Source organism: Bubalus bubalis, chromosome 7 (assembly GCF_019923935.1).
Source record: "Bubalus bubalis isolate 160015118507 breed Murrah chromosome 7, NDDB_SH_1, whole genome shotgun sequence".
Taxonomy (NCBI): Eukaryota; Metazoa; Chordata; class Mammalia; order Artiodactyla; family Bovidae; genus Bubalus; species Bubalus bubalis.
Window position 1 is genome coordinate 100,307,119 of NC_059163.1, and position 14,785 is coordinate 100,321,903.

The window sequence follows — 14,785 nt, forward strand, 5'->3', positions numbered from 1 at the left end:
TGCTACACCTGTTAAAAATGGCTAGAATCCAAAACATTGACAACACCAAATGCTGATGAGGATGTAGAGCAACAGGAATGCCCATTCACCATTGATGGGAATGCAAAATGATACAGCCACTTTAGACAACAGTTTAGAAGTTTCTTACAAAGCTAAATATACTCTTATCACAGGATCTAGCAATCGCATTCCAAGTTTACTCAAAGAGAGTTGAAAACACATCCACACAGAAACCTACAAATAATGTTTATTCATAATTGCCAAAAATTGGAAGTAATCAAGGTGTCCTTCCGTAGGAATGGGTAAACAAAATGTGTACCTCCATACATTGGAATACTGTTCAGTGCTAAAAAGAAATGAGTTTTCAAGCCCTGAAAAGACATGTTTAAGGAAACTTAAACAGGCTTCCCAGGTAGCTCAGTTGGTAAAGAATCTACCTATAATGCAGGAGACCCTGGTTCAATTTCTGGGTTGGGAAGTTCCCCTGGAGAAGAGATAGCCTACCGACTCCAGTATTCTTTCCTGGAGAATCCCCATGGACAGAGGAGCCTGGTGGACTATGGTCCATGGAGTCTCAGAGAATTGGACACGACTGATGACTGAGCGACTGATCTGATCTGATCTGATCTGAGCTACTAAGCACAGCACAGCAAGCACATATTACTAAGTGAGATCAATTTGAAAATGCTACATACTGTGTAATTTTAAATATGTTACATTCCAGAAAAAGGATAACTAGAGATTATAAAAAAGATCAGCAGTTCGCAAGGGTTCCAGAGGGGAAGTGGAGGAGTAATGAATAGGTAGAGCATAGGGGATCTGGAGGGCAGTGAAACCTCTATACTGTTCAATATCATGAAAATGGATACATGACATTATGCATTTTGTCAAAACCCATAGAACTATACAACAGAGAGTGGACTCTAATGTAAACTATAGACTTTAGTTAATAATGTATAGTATTGGTTCATCAGTTGTAACAAATGTACCACACTACTGCAAGATTAATAATAGGAGAAGCTGGGCAGAGGAATATGGAACTCCCTGTACTTTCTGCTCAGTTTTTCCATAAGCTTAAAAACCGCTCTAAAAATATTAGCAATTGAAAAACAACTACCTCACTAAAGCTTCCCTGGTGGATCAGTCGGTAAAGAATCTGCCAGCAGTGCAGGAGACCCAAGAGATGCAGGTTCAATCCCTGAGTCAGGAAGGTCCCTGAAGAAAGAAAAGGCAACCCACTCCAGTACGCTTGCCTGGAGATTCCCATGGACAGAGGAGCCTGGTAGGCTACAGGCCATAGGGTCGCTCACAGTCAGACACGACTTAGTGACTAAACCACCACCACCTCAAACTAGCAACATTTTGTTGCTATTAATAATGGCCCACATCTTACTCTCCTTCCTATTGCCTATATTGATTTCAGCACTTCTTAATTGATAATTCATTGCTCAGTGATTTTAACAGATAGCTTTCAAGTCCATTAATTGGCTTGAAATAATATTTATCTATTAAAGATTTCTCTTTATAACAAGAATTGATTTTGGACTGTAACTTTTTAAGACAGAAATCCAGAAGAAATGAAACGATCATTCATTCTCATAAAGGGTGGATTTTTTTCCTCTCAAAACAAGAGAAAAAATAGAACATATTACTAAAGTAAGGAATTAATAGAAGTAGAGACAAGGGAATATATAACTTACTCATAAGTATTATCTTTATTAGAGAAACAGAAATCTCACTGATTTTGTAATGAAGTAACTAAAAGTTTCCCTAAACCAGTATTAGAGAAATCCATCAATGGAAAACACATATATATGATGGATGGATTCAGTAGACTAAATCAGCTTTAGTTACTTCTACAAATTTGCCATGGATTATTTACTAGGGACCAAACTCCTGGGTTGGGAAGATCTGCTGGAGAAGGGATAGGCTACCCATTCCAGTATTCTTGGGCTTCCCTTGTGGCTCAGCTGGTAAAGAATCTGCCTGCAATGCAGGAAACCTGGGTTTGATCCCTGGGTTGGGAAGATCCCATGGAGAAGGGAAAGGCTACCCACTCCAGTATTCTGGCCTGGAGAATTCCATGGACTGTATAGTCCACGGGGTCGCAGAGAGTCAGACACAACTGAGTGACTTTCACTTTGAAATACAGTCATATGATAAATAGTAGCCATATTTTAAAAGCCAAAAAAGTTTAAAAAACAACACGGGGGGGGTGGAAAACACACTTTCTAGTAGTCTAGCTTCATAGGTATTTACTATATAATAGACAGTAGGAGTTGTCAGCCTCTTTTCCCCACCGTGCTACACATGACAGTAATGTTCACATGGAAGACACATTCCCATCACATGTTCAGATTTTAAAGACCATATCCCCAAATGGTGAGAAGCAGAGTACTAAAAACACGTTTTAGTCACCTAACTGTGGGTGTCAGTAACTGCTGCTCAGCAGAGCTGTATAAATAGGCTCAAACTCCAAGCTTTCCACTCAGGTAAGAACAGGACATTGCAACTAAATGCCAGCAATAGTGTTAGAAAACTTACCCTTCTTTATATTAATCCCTTTTTAAAACTAAACTATTTGCAAATGTGAACATTTTAACTATTCTTACTAAATATCTTGGGTCTTACCTGACTCAGTTCAGTTCAGTCACTTCGCTCAGTCATGTCTGACTCTTTGTGACCCCATGGACTGCAGCATGCCAGGCCTCCCTGTCCATCACCAACTCCTGGAAGTTACTCAAACTCATGTCCATTGAGTAGGTGATGCCATCCAACCATCTCATCCTCTGTCATCCCCTTCTCCTCCTACCTTCAATCTTTCCCAGCATCAGACAGGGTCTTTTCAAATGGGTCAGTTCTTTGCATCAGGTAGCCAAAGCACTGGAGTTTCAGCTTCAACATCAGTCCTTCCAATGAATATTCAGGACTGATTTCCTTTAGGATGGGCTGATTGGATCTCCTTGCAGTCCAAGGGACTCTCAAGAGTCTTCACACCACAGTTCAAAAGCATCAATTCTTCGGCACTCAGCTTTCTTTATAGTCCAACTCTCACATCCATACATGACTACCGAAAAAGCCATAGTCTTGACTAGACAGAACTTTGTTGTCAAAGTATGTCTCTGCTTTAATATGCTGTCTAGGTTGGTCATAACTTTCCTTCCAAGGAGCAATAGTCTTTTAATTTCATGGCTGCAGTCACCATCTGCAGTGATTTTGGAGCCCCAAAAAATAAAGTCTGACACTGTTTCCACTGTTTCCCCATCTATTTGCCATGAAGTGACGGGACCAGATACCATGATCTTAATTTTCTGAATGTTGAGCTTTAAGCCAACTTTTTCACTCTTCTCTTTCACTTTCATCAAGAGATTCTTTAGTTCTTCACTTTCTGCCATCAGAGTGGTGTCATCTGCATATCAGAGGTTATTGATATTTCTCCCAGCAATCTTGATTCCAGCTTGTGCTTCATCTAGCCTAGCATTTCTCATGATGTACTCTGCATATAAGTTAAATAAGCAGGGTGACAATATACAGCCTTGACATACTCCTTTCCCAACTTGGAACCAGTCTGTTGTTCCATGTCCAGTTCTAACTGTTGCTTCTTGACCTGCATACAGATTTCTCAAGATGCAGGTAAGGTGGTATGGTATCCCCATATCTTTAAGAATTTTCCACAGTTTGTTGTGATCCACACAGTAAAAGGGTTTGGCATAGTCAATAAAGCAGAAGTAGATGTTTTTCTGGAACTCTTGGTTTTTTGATGATCCAGCAGATGTTGGCAATTTGATCTCTGATTCCTTTGCCTTTTCTAAAACCAGCTTGAACGTCTGGAAGTTCACGGTTAACATACTGTTGAAGTCTGGCTTGGAGAATTTTGAGCATTACTTTACTAGTGTGTGCTGGTCAGGAAGCAACAGTTAGAACTGGACATGGAACAACAGACTGGTTCCAAATAGGAAAAGGAATACATCAAGGCTGTATATTGTCACCCTGCTTATTTAACTTATATGCAGAGTACATCATGAGAAACGCTGGGCTGGAGGAAGCACAAGCTGGAATCAAGATTGCTGGGAGAAATAGCAATAATCTCAGATATGCAGATGACACCACTCTGATGGCAGAAAGTGAAGAGGAACTCAAAAGCCTCTTGATGAAGGTGAAAGAGGAGAGTGAAAAAGTTGGCTTAAAGCTCAACATTCAGAAAACTAAGATCATGGCATCTGGTCCCATCACTTCATGGCAAATAGATGGGGAAACAGTGTCAGACTTTATTTTTGGGGGCTCCAAAATCACTGCCGATGGTGATTGCAGCCATGAAATTAAAAGATGCTTACTCCGTGGAAGGAAAGTTATGACCAACCTCGATAGCATATTCAAAAGCAGAGACATACTTTGCCAACAAAGGTCCATCTAGTCAAGGCTACGGTTTTTCCAGTAGTCATGTATGGATGTGAGAGTTGGACTGTGAAGAAAGCTGAGTGCCGAAGAATTGATGCTTTTGAACTGTGGTGTTGGAGAAAACTCTTGAGAGTCCCTTGGACTGCAAGGAGATCCAACCAGTCCATCCTAAAGGAGATCAGTCCTGGGTGTTTATTGGAAGGACTGATGTTGAAGCTGAAACTCCGATACTTTGGCCACTTCATGTGAAGAGTTGACTCATTGGAAAAGACCCTGATGGTGGGAAGGATTGGGGGCAGGAGGAGAAGGGGACGACAGAGGATGAGATGGCTGGTTGGCATCACCGACTCGATGGACATGAGTTTGGGTGAACTCCGGGAGTTGGTGATGGACAGGGAGGCCTGGCATGCTGTAGTTCATGGGGTCGTTGTAAGTCGGACACGACTGAGTGACTGAACTGAACTTACTAGTGTGTGAGATTTGTACAATTGTGCGGTAGTTTGAGCATTCTTTGGCATTGCTTTTCTTTGGGATTGGAATGAAAACTGACCTTTTCCAGTCTTGTGGCAACTGCTGAGTTTTCCAAATTTGCTGGCATATTGAGTGCAGAACTTTCACAGCATCATCATTTAGGATTTGAAACAGCTCAACTGGACTTCCTTAACCTCAACTGGAATTCCATCACCACTCGCCTGACTGCCTTATTATAAAACCTAGGCTGAAATATCTCAAGAGGATACATCCAAAAGATTTGCTGAGTCAAAGTAGACAAGTTCTGTTTATAATTCTATTTTAATTGTGAGTCTAAAACTGTGCTTTCATCCTGAAGAACAGAAGAAAAACCTGTATACAGGTAACTCTGTGGGAAAATCTAATTAAAATTACCATTCACCACTCAGAATCATGTAAGTACTGGGAAAAATATTTCCTCTTCTAAAGCCTCTAAAATCTACCTATATATTAGTAAATTATTGAATTTTATCTAGACCACAGGACACAAAATCCTCAGAATAGGTAGTTTTAAAAACATTATTAATCAATCTAGTCCTGGCCATTTACTTGGAAAATACCATGCAGATGTGTATTAAATACAGATTTAATTTAGTCCAAAATAGCACATATGCAAAATGTATGCTTACAAAAGAAGACAACGATAGCTGATCAATGAGCAGCTAAGTTACTCTGAATTCCTTCAGATGTGAAGACTGTTATTTAGGTGATGAATGCAGAACCATTTTACATTTGCAGAGCCCCTAGCCACCCAGATCTTCCCATCACTTCCTCCCTCACCTTGTTCATGGCTTTGTCTGGTAAGACTTTTCCCAAAAGGCTTCCTGTGTGTGTGTGTGTGCTCAGTCGTGTCCAGCTCTTTGCAACTCCATGGACTGTAGCCCATCAGGCTCCTTTGTCCATGGAATTTTCCAGGCAAGAATACTGGAGTGGGTTGCCATTTCCTTCTCCGAGGGCTTCCCACCCCTCTCCAAAGTCATTTCTACCATTATCCCATTCTCTTTCCCTCAACCCTCTTTAAACTGTCTTCATAACTCATAATGTATGTCACTCTGACTTTTTTTTTTTACATTTCTGTGTTTATTTTTTGCTTCTCTCAATAGGATGTATCAAGCAGGCAGTGATCTAGTCCAATTTTCCACCTGTCACATAGTTTATGCTCAATAAATATTAAGTAAAGCTTTTCAAAGAATGAATGTTCTTATCCCACAAATTCAGCATTTTTTATTTGTTGATCTCTCAAAAATAGGTGGTTTACTTTAAAAGGTAATGCCCCATTTCCTCAAAACAGATTTAATTGGCTTTTATGTAGTCTTGAAAAGGTCAGCTCAACTGTGATCCATCAACTAAATCAAACCTAAAACTTAAAAAAATTATTTTCATGATGAATTTAAAATTATACCTGAGGTCAATTTTAAAGGAAGGTGATCTGACTGACAGAAACTCAAGGCTTGTGATACCCTTCAAGCCTTGTAATGGGTCTGTCTTCAGTTGTCATTGATTTCCTGAAATCTTTGTACTTGAGCTGGGAATCCTTAATTGGCAGAGACAGCCTAATGTCCAAGGCTTCCAAATGAATGTAACTGTCTCCCTCCAGTTTCTCCCACTCTTGCTCCAAGGGCTGAGCCCTATGTGGCTCCCCGGTTGTTAAGATACTCTATATAGCTTAGCAACCTGGTAACATTCCTTGGGGAAATCTGAGTTCCAGAACCTCTCCACTTGTCATTCTTCTTAGAGTTCTACCTACCCACAGCTTGACAAAGCCACTTGGCAGCAATGACTTTTCTCATCTCTGAATGTAAAATAGAGCTGAATCAAATGCAAGAGAAAGAACAACAGAGAGTGGGGGAAGAATTTCGATAATTCTTTGCAGAATTTTGCTTAAAGAACACATACCATGCAGATGTAATCAAACTTAGCTCATCAAAAACCACGTAGGGAGAAAGTGTGAATGACTTTAAAGAACCCCAGTCATCCTGCTCGAATAATCAGGATGACCATGCTGATGACTGTTCAACAGCCTTGAAAAAGAATTGAAATGTTAATTAAAAATCATAAAGATATATTAAAATACAATTAAAGTCATAAAGTTCTCTATGAAAATTAAAGATGGAATTACTATGCACACACACAAGTGTACAAACATATGTTGCTGTCAACTGTCAGGATTATATATACTGGTGCTTCCCAATATTTTTCTTTTCAGACCACACATGACTTTTGATAGCTGAATTACTGTCTCTGAAAGCAATGTAGCTAATTCCTGAAGGGCACTTAATTTTCAACAATACAAGGATAGAATTTAATACAATCTTGTTTTCTTGACTGGCCCCAAGAATTAAAGGCTCAGCATCTCTCTGCATCTATAACCCATTCAGGATTTACATATTATTTATGGGGGGTTTAAAGGATTTTCCAAAGTAATTTTTGCATTTTGAGATTTTTCTTTCTATACTTTCTACCAGTTAGGAATTGGCTTTATGCAGCTAGTAGCAGAGATTATTTCTCCCTCATGTGAAAGAGTTCTGTGGTTGATAACAGCAGTTTCATAGTGTCATTATGGACCTAGGCTTGTTCCACATTTAGGTCCATCTTGCTTAAGGTGCAGCTTCTCTTCTGGAGTTTAACTCTTATCCCAGATGGTGCCTGAAGTTCTAATCATCCAAATGGCTACTCTGTTGCCAGGCATCACATCAATAATCCAGAAAGAAAACAAGAGGAAAGGCAGGGGCGGGTAAGGACAGACAGGGGCACGAGCTAGCCATGTGCCCCTCCTGTAAGAGCCTTTCCATGAATCCCAGGCAGTAATCTGGATGTGCTGATCACTTGTAGCTGGAGCAGGAGGAAGGGGGGAAGGAAGGCAGAGGTGGGGGGACACAGAAAATGTAGTTTCCTCACAGGGTACATTCCCACCCTTTTCTAAAACAGAGGCTTAGAAAACATACTTTAGGTTTATAAGCAGTGATCTCTACCACAGAGCCTGACATACCTAACCCATGTGTGAGAGCTGTCTATATTCTTGTGGCTTATACCTTTCCTTAGAGACAAGCATCATCCATTAGAAGGAGATATACTTCTGGCATGTAACCATAATTCTGTTGTATTCCCTTTATGAGGACCTGTCTCCTCTCATTATCAGAAAAAAATGATACAACTCATTGGGTTGGGCACAGTTTGCAGTAATTCTGTCAGAACTGTGGACTGAGATGGCTCTGAGGCACTGTTCAGGGCAGTCTGTGTGTCCTTGTTGCCTTGGTAACAGACTACCAGTCCAAGACGCTGTTATTTTCAGCAAAGGTAGAAAACAGATGGAGAGATTTCTTGGGATATATGCATGAATCTATGAATGGTGATTAGTAATTTCTAAAACACAGGTAATCAGCAGCAGGAAGCTCCACAGGTTGTTCACTGTCCACGGATACTTTTGAGTATTGCTGTGGACTGAACTGTGTCCCCCAGATTCCTGTGCTGAAGCACTCACCCCCAGCATGACTGTGTGTGGAGACAGGACCTAGAAGGAGGTAAAGTTACATGAGGTCATAAGGGTGGGTCCTAAACAGCTAGGACTGGCATCCTTAGAAGAGAAGAAAGAAACACCAGAGCTCTCTCTCTATTTCTCTCTGCACATACAGAAGAAAGGTCATGTGAGGACACAGCAAGGAGGCATCCATCTACTCATCAGGAAGCGTGGTTTAACCAGGAACCAACCCAGCCAGCAACCTAATCTTAGACTTCCAGCCACTACAATTCTGAAAAAAATAAACTTCTGTTGTTTAAGCCACATAATGTCAATGGCATTATGTCATGGCAGCCCTAGCAGATTCACACAGGTGTGAATATGTAGGTAACTCTTAGGTCCATTTTCTCCATGTGCAAGCTCCAAGTGGCTGCATCTTGGAGCTATGAATGGATCAGGCCTATTCATTTTTATCCTCATTTTGCATTTACTGTAAAAATGTCATTAGTGTCTGATTAACTTATAAGAAGGTAATGCAAATAATTTGTGAAAGGCAAAAATGCTAATTTAAAACAATACAAAAATAAAATTTCATCTGGTGTCTTACCCATCCAGTACTCTCTTCTGTCCATTTTGAAAGCACTGATTCAATACTAAATTTGCATCAAGTATCTGCAATCCCAGAAAATAGTACTTATGCAAGTGTCTATAAACTGGCCGCCAAATTCTCTCTCCCTGGTATCCACACCCTGTGGAATCTCCTTCCCTTGACTGTGGGAGCACCTGTGAATAGAATAAAGGTCACCCCTGTGATTATATTCTATGAGCAAGATGAAAAGATTTAGAAGATATAATTAAGATCTAAAATCAGAATTACTTAGAGTTTATCAAAGTCTGTTCACCAAAAGGTGATTATTTGGGATGGTTCTGACCTAATCAGGTGAGCCTTTTAAAAGAGATTTAGGTTGAGGTAGTTCAGCTGGTACGGAGAAGGCAATGGCACCCCACTCCAGTACTTTTGCCTGGAAAATCCCATGGATGGAGGAGCCTGGTGGGCTGCAGTCCATGGGGTCGCTGAGGGTCAGACACCACTGAGCGACTTCACTTTCACTTTTCACTTTCATGCATTGGAAAAGGAAATGGCAACCCACTCCAGTGTTCTTGCCTGGAGAATCCCAGGGATGGAGGAGCCTGGTGGGCTGCCGTCTCTGGGGTCGCACAGCGTCGGACACGACTGAAGCGACAGCAGCAGCAGCAGCTCAGCTGGTAAAGAATCCACCTGCAATGCAGGAGACCCTGGTTCAATTCCTAGGTCAGGAAGATTCCCTGGAGGAGGGCATGACAACCCACTCCAGTATTCTTGCCTGGGTAATTTCATGGACAGAGGAGCCTGGCAGGCTTTCAGTCCATGGGGTCACAAAAAGTTGGACATGACTGAGTGACTAAGTAGGCATACACAAGAACAGCAGCTCACCTGCTGGCCTTAAAGAAGCAAGCAGTCATGAGGTCTACAGCTGCCAGGAAGTAAGTCAGCCAACAACCACAAGAACTTGAAGAGGACCCCAAGCCACAGATGAAAGCCCAGCCCCAGCTGACCCCTGGCTTGCAGCCTTATGAGACCTTGATCTGGAGATCCGGCTCAAGTTAAGCCATGCCCACGGTCCCCACCCACTGTGCGGTAACAACAAAGGTGTTAAACCAATGTCTGTCAGACCCTGAATCCAGGGCTTTTACCCATGACTAGTGGACGCTGAGTTGCTGCCAGGCCAGGGGTCTGGACTCTGCTCTAGCTGTAAGAATCACAAGTACAAGTTCTTTTGATAAGAATGTATTTGCTAAAACACAAAATACCCCAAATAACCAAAGCAATCTTGAGAAAGAAGAATGAAGCTGGAGGAATCAACCTTCCTGACTTCAGACTATACTACAAAGCTACAGTCATCAAGACAGTATGATACTGTCACAAAAACAGAAATATAGACCAATGGAACAAGATAGAAAGCCCAGAAATAAACCCATTCACCTATGGGTACCTTATTTTTAACAAAGGAGGTAAGAATATACAGGGCAAAGATAGAATAGGACAAAGATAGCCTCTTCAATAAGTGGTGCTGGGAAAACTGGACAGCCATATGTAAAAGAATGAGATTAGAACACTTGCTAACACCATAAACAAAGATAAACTCAAAATGGATTAAACACCTACATGTAAGACCATAAAACTATAAAACTGTTAGAGGAAAACATAGGCAGAACACTCAATGACATAAATCAAAACAAGATCTTCTATGACCCACCTTCTAGAGTAATGGAAAAACAAAAATAAACAAGTGGGACCTAATAAAACTTAAGAGCTTTTGCACAGCAAAGGGAACTATAAACAAGGTGAAAAGACAACCCTCCAAATTGGAGAAAATAATAGCAAGTGAAACAACTGACACAGGATTAATTAAAAAAAATATATACAAGCAGTTTATATGACTCAATACCAGAAAAACAGTCAGTGTAATCAAAAGTGAGAAAAAGACCTAAACAGGCATTTATCCAAAGAAAATATACAGATGGCTAACAAACATGAAAAGATGCTCAACATTGCTCACTATTAGAGAAATGCAAATCGAAACTACAATGAGATATAATCCCATACCAGTCAGAATGGCTATTATCAGAAAGTCTACAAACAGTAAATGCTGGAGAGGGTGTGGAGAAAAGAGAACCCTCTTGCATGGTTGATGGGAATGTAAATTGATACAGCTACAATGGAAGACAGTATGGAGATTCCTTTAAAAACTAGGATTAAACCACCATATGACCTAACAATCCCACTCCTAGGCATATACCCTGAGGAAACCAAAATTGAAAAAGACACATGTACCCCAGTGTTCATTGCAGCACTATTTACAATAGCTAGAACATGGAAGCAAACTAGATGTCCATCGACAGATGAATGGAAAAAGAAGCTGTGGTACCTATATACAATGGAATATTACTCAGCCATAAAAAGGAACACATCTGAGTCAGTTTTAATGAGGTGGCTGAACCTGGAGCCTATTATACAGAGTGAAGTAAGTCAGAAAGGGAAAGAAAAATATTGTATGCTAACACATATATATGGAATCTATACAGATGGTACTGATGAAATTTTCAGGGCAGCACTGGAGATGCAGATGTAGAACAGATTTATGGATGTGACTGGCAAGGGAGGAAGGGGAGGGTGAGGTGTATGGAGAGAATAACATGGAAACTTACATTACCATATGTAAAATAGATAGCCAATGGGAATTTGCTGTATGGCTCAGGGAGGTAAAATAGGGGCTCTGTAACAACCTAGACATCATTTTTTGGGTGTTAGTTCTAAAAGGTCTTGTAGGTCTTCATAGAACCTTTCAACTTCAGCTTCTTCAGCATTACTGGTTGGGGCATAGACTTGGATTACTGTGATATTGAATAGTTTGCCTTGGAAACGAACAGAGATCATTCTGTGGTTTTTGAGATTGCATCCAAGTACTGCATTTCGAACTCTTCTGTTGACCATGATGGTTACTCCATTTCTTCTGAGGGATTCCTGCCCGCAGTAGTAGATATAATAGTCAGCTGAGTTAAGTTCACCCATTCCAGTCCATTTGAGTTTGCTGATTCCTAGAATGTTGACGTTCACTCTTGCCATGTTTTGTTTGACCACTTCCAGTTTGCCTTGATTCATGGACCTGACATTCCAGGTTCCTATGCAATATTGCTCTTTACAGCATTGGACCTTGCTTCTATCACCAGTCACATCCAAACTGGATATTATTTTTGTTTTGGCTCCTTCCCTTCATTCTTTCTGGAGTTATCTCGCCACTGATCTCCAGTAGCATATTGGGCACCTACTCACCTGGAGAGTTCCTCTTTCAGTATCCTATCATTTTGCCTTTTCATACTGTTCATGGGGTTCTCAAGGCAAGAATACTGAAGTGGTTTGCCATTCCCTTCTCCAGTGGACCACATTCTGTCAGATCTCTCCACCATGACCCGCCCATCTTGGGTGGCTCCACGGGCATGGCTTAGTTTCATTGAGTTAGACAAGGCTGTGGTCCTAGTGTGATTAGATTGACGAGTTTTCTGTGAGTATGGTTTCAGTGTGTCTGCCCTCTGATGCCCTCTTGCAACACCTACCGTCTTACTTGGGTTTCTCTTACCTTGGGCGTGGGGTATCTCTTCACGGCTGCTCCAGCAAAGCGCAGCCACTGCTCCTTACCTTGGATGAGGGGTATCTCCTCACCACCATCCTTTCTGACATTGAACATGGAATAGCTCCTTTAGGCCCCTGGAATGCAAAAGTAGGAAGTCAAGAAACACCTGGAGTAACAGGCAAATTTGGCCTCGGAATATGGAATGAAGCAGGGCAAAGACTAACAGAGTTTTGCCAAGAAAATGCACTGGTCATAGCAAACACCCTCTTCCAACAACACAAGAGAAGACTCTATACATGGACATCAACAGATGATCAACACCAGAATCAGATTGATTATATTCTTTGCAGCCAAAGATGGAGAAGCTCTATACAGTCAACAAAAACAAGACCAGGAGCTGACTGTGGCTCAGATCATGAACTCTTTATTGCCAAATTCAGACTTAAATTGAAGAAAGTAGGGAAAACCACTAGACCATTCAGGTATGACATAAATCAAATCCCTTATGATTATACAGTGGAAGTGAGAAATAGATTTAAGGGCCTAGATCTGATAGATAGAGTGCCTGATGAACTATGGACTGAGGTTCGTGACATTGTACAGGAGACAGGGATCAAGACCATCCTCATGGAAAAGAAATGCAAAAAAGCAAAATGGCTGTCTGAGGAGGCCTTACAAATAGCTGTGAAAAGAAGAGACGTGAAAAGCAAAGGAGAAAAGGAAAGATATAAGCATCTGAATGCAGAGTTCCAAAGAATAGCAAGAAGAGATAAGAAAGCCTTCCTCAGCAATCAATGCAAAGAAATAGAGGAAAACAACAGAATGGGAAAGACTAGGGATCTCTTCAAGAAAATTAGAGATACCGAGGGAATATTTCATGCAAAGATGGGCTTGATAAAGGACAGAAATAGTATGGACCTAACAGAAGCAAAAGATATTAAGAAGAGGTGGCAAGAATACACAGAAGAATTGTACAAAAAAGATCTTCATGACTCAGATAATCACGATGGTGTGATCACTGACCTAGAGCCAGACATCCTGGAATGTGAAGTCGAGTGGGCCTTAGAGAGCATCACTACGAACAAAGCTAGTGGAGGTGATGGAATTCCAGTTGAGCTATTTCAAATCCTGAAAGATGATGCTGTGAAAGTGCTGCACTCAAAATGCCAGCAAATTTGGAAAACTCAGCAGTGGCCACAGGACTGGAAAAGGTCAGTTTTCATTCCAATCCCAAAGAAAGGCAATGCCAAAGAATGCTCAAACTACCGCACAATTGCACTCATCTCACACGCTAGTAAAGTAATGCTCAAAATTCTCCAAGCCAGGCTTTGGCAATATGTGAACCGTGAACTTCCAGTTGTTCAAGCTGGTTTTAGAAAAGGCAGAAGAACCAGAGACCAAATTGCCAACATCTGCTGGATCATCGAAAAAGCAAGAGAGTTCCATAAAAACATCTATTTCTGCTTTATTGACTATGCCAAAACATTTGACTGTGTGGATCACAATAAACTGTGGAAAATTCTGAAAGAGATGGGAATACCAGACCACCTGACCTGCCTCTTGAGAAATCTGTATGCAGGTCAGGAAGCAACAGTTAGAACTGGACATGGAACAACAGACTGGTTCCAAATAGGAAAAGGAGTATGTCAAGGCTGTATATTGTCACCCTGCTTATTTAACTTATATGCAGAGTACATCATGAGAAATGCTGGGCTGGAAGAAGCGCAAGCTGGAATCAAGATTGCTGGGAGAAATATCAATAACCTCAGATATGCAGAGGACACCACCCTTATGGCAGAAAGTGAAGAGGAACTAAAAAGCCTCTTGATGAAGGTGAAAGAGGAGAGTGAAAAAGTTGGCTTAAAACTCAACATTCAGAAAACGAAGATCATGGCATATGGTCCCATCACTGCATGGGAAATAGATGGGGAAACAGTGGAAACAGTGTCAGACTTTATTTTTCTGGGCTCCAAAATCACTGCAGATGGTGACTGCAGCCATGAAATTAAAAGACGCTTACTCCTTGGAAGGAAAGTTATGACCAACCTAGATAGCATATTCAAAAGCAGAGACATTACTTTGCCAACAAAGGTCTGTCTAGTCAAGGCTATGGTTTCTCCAGTGGTCATGTATGGATGTGAGAGTTGGACTGTGAAGAAAGCTGAGTGCCGAAGAATTGATGGGTTTGAACTGTGGTGTTGGAGAAGACTCTTGAGAGTCCCTTGGACTGCAAGGAGATCCAACCAGT

The 14,785-nt window shown here is 41.1% G+C and overlaps 1 protein-coding gene across 16 annotated transcripts in view; it reads right to left on the reverse strand.

Moving 5' to 3' along the window:
* C7H4orf17 (chromosome 7 C4orf17 homolog) overlaps positions 1-14,785 on the reverse strand; it is an 87,938-nt gene that overhangs the window by 18,817 nt on the left and 54,336 nt on the right. Inside the window, exon 5 of one of the 16 annotated variants that reach the window (XM_044946172.2) lies at positions 12,603-12,671. The exons of 11 other annotated variants lie outside the window; for them this stretch is intronic. The gene's annotated coding sequence lies outside the window, so the exon portion shown is untranslated. 4 more of the 16 variants (XM_044946179.1, XM_044946178.1, XM_044946181.2 and 1 more) reach the window with 4 other exon arrangements.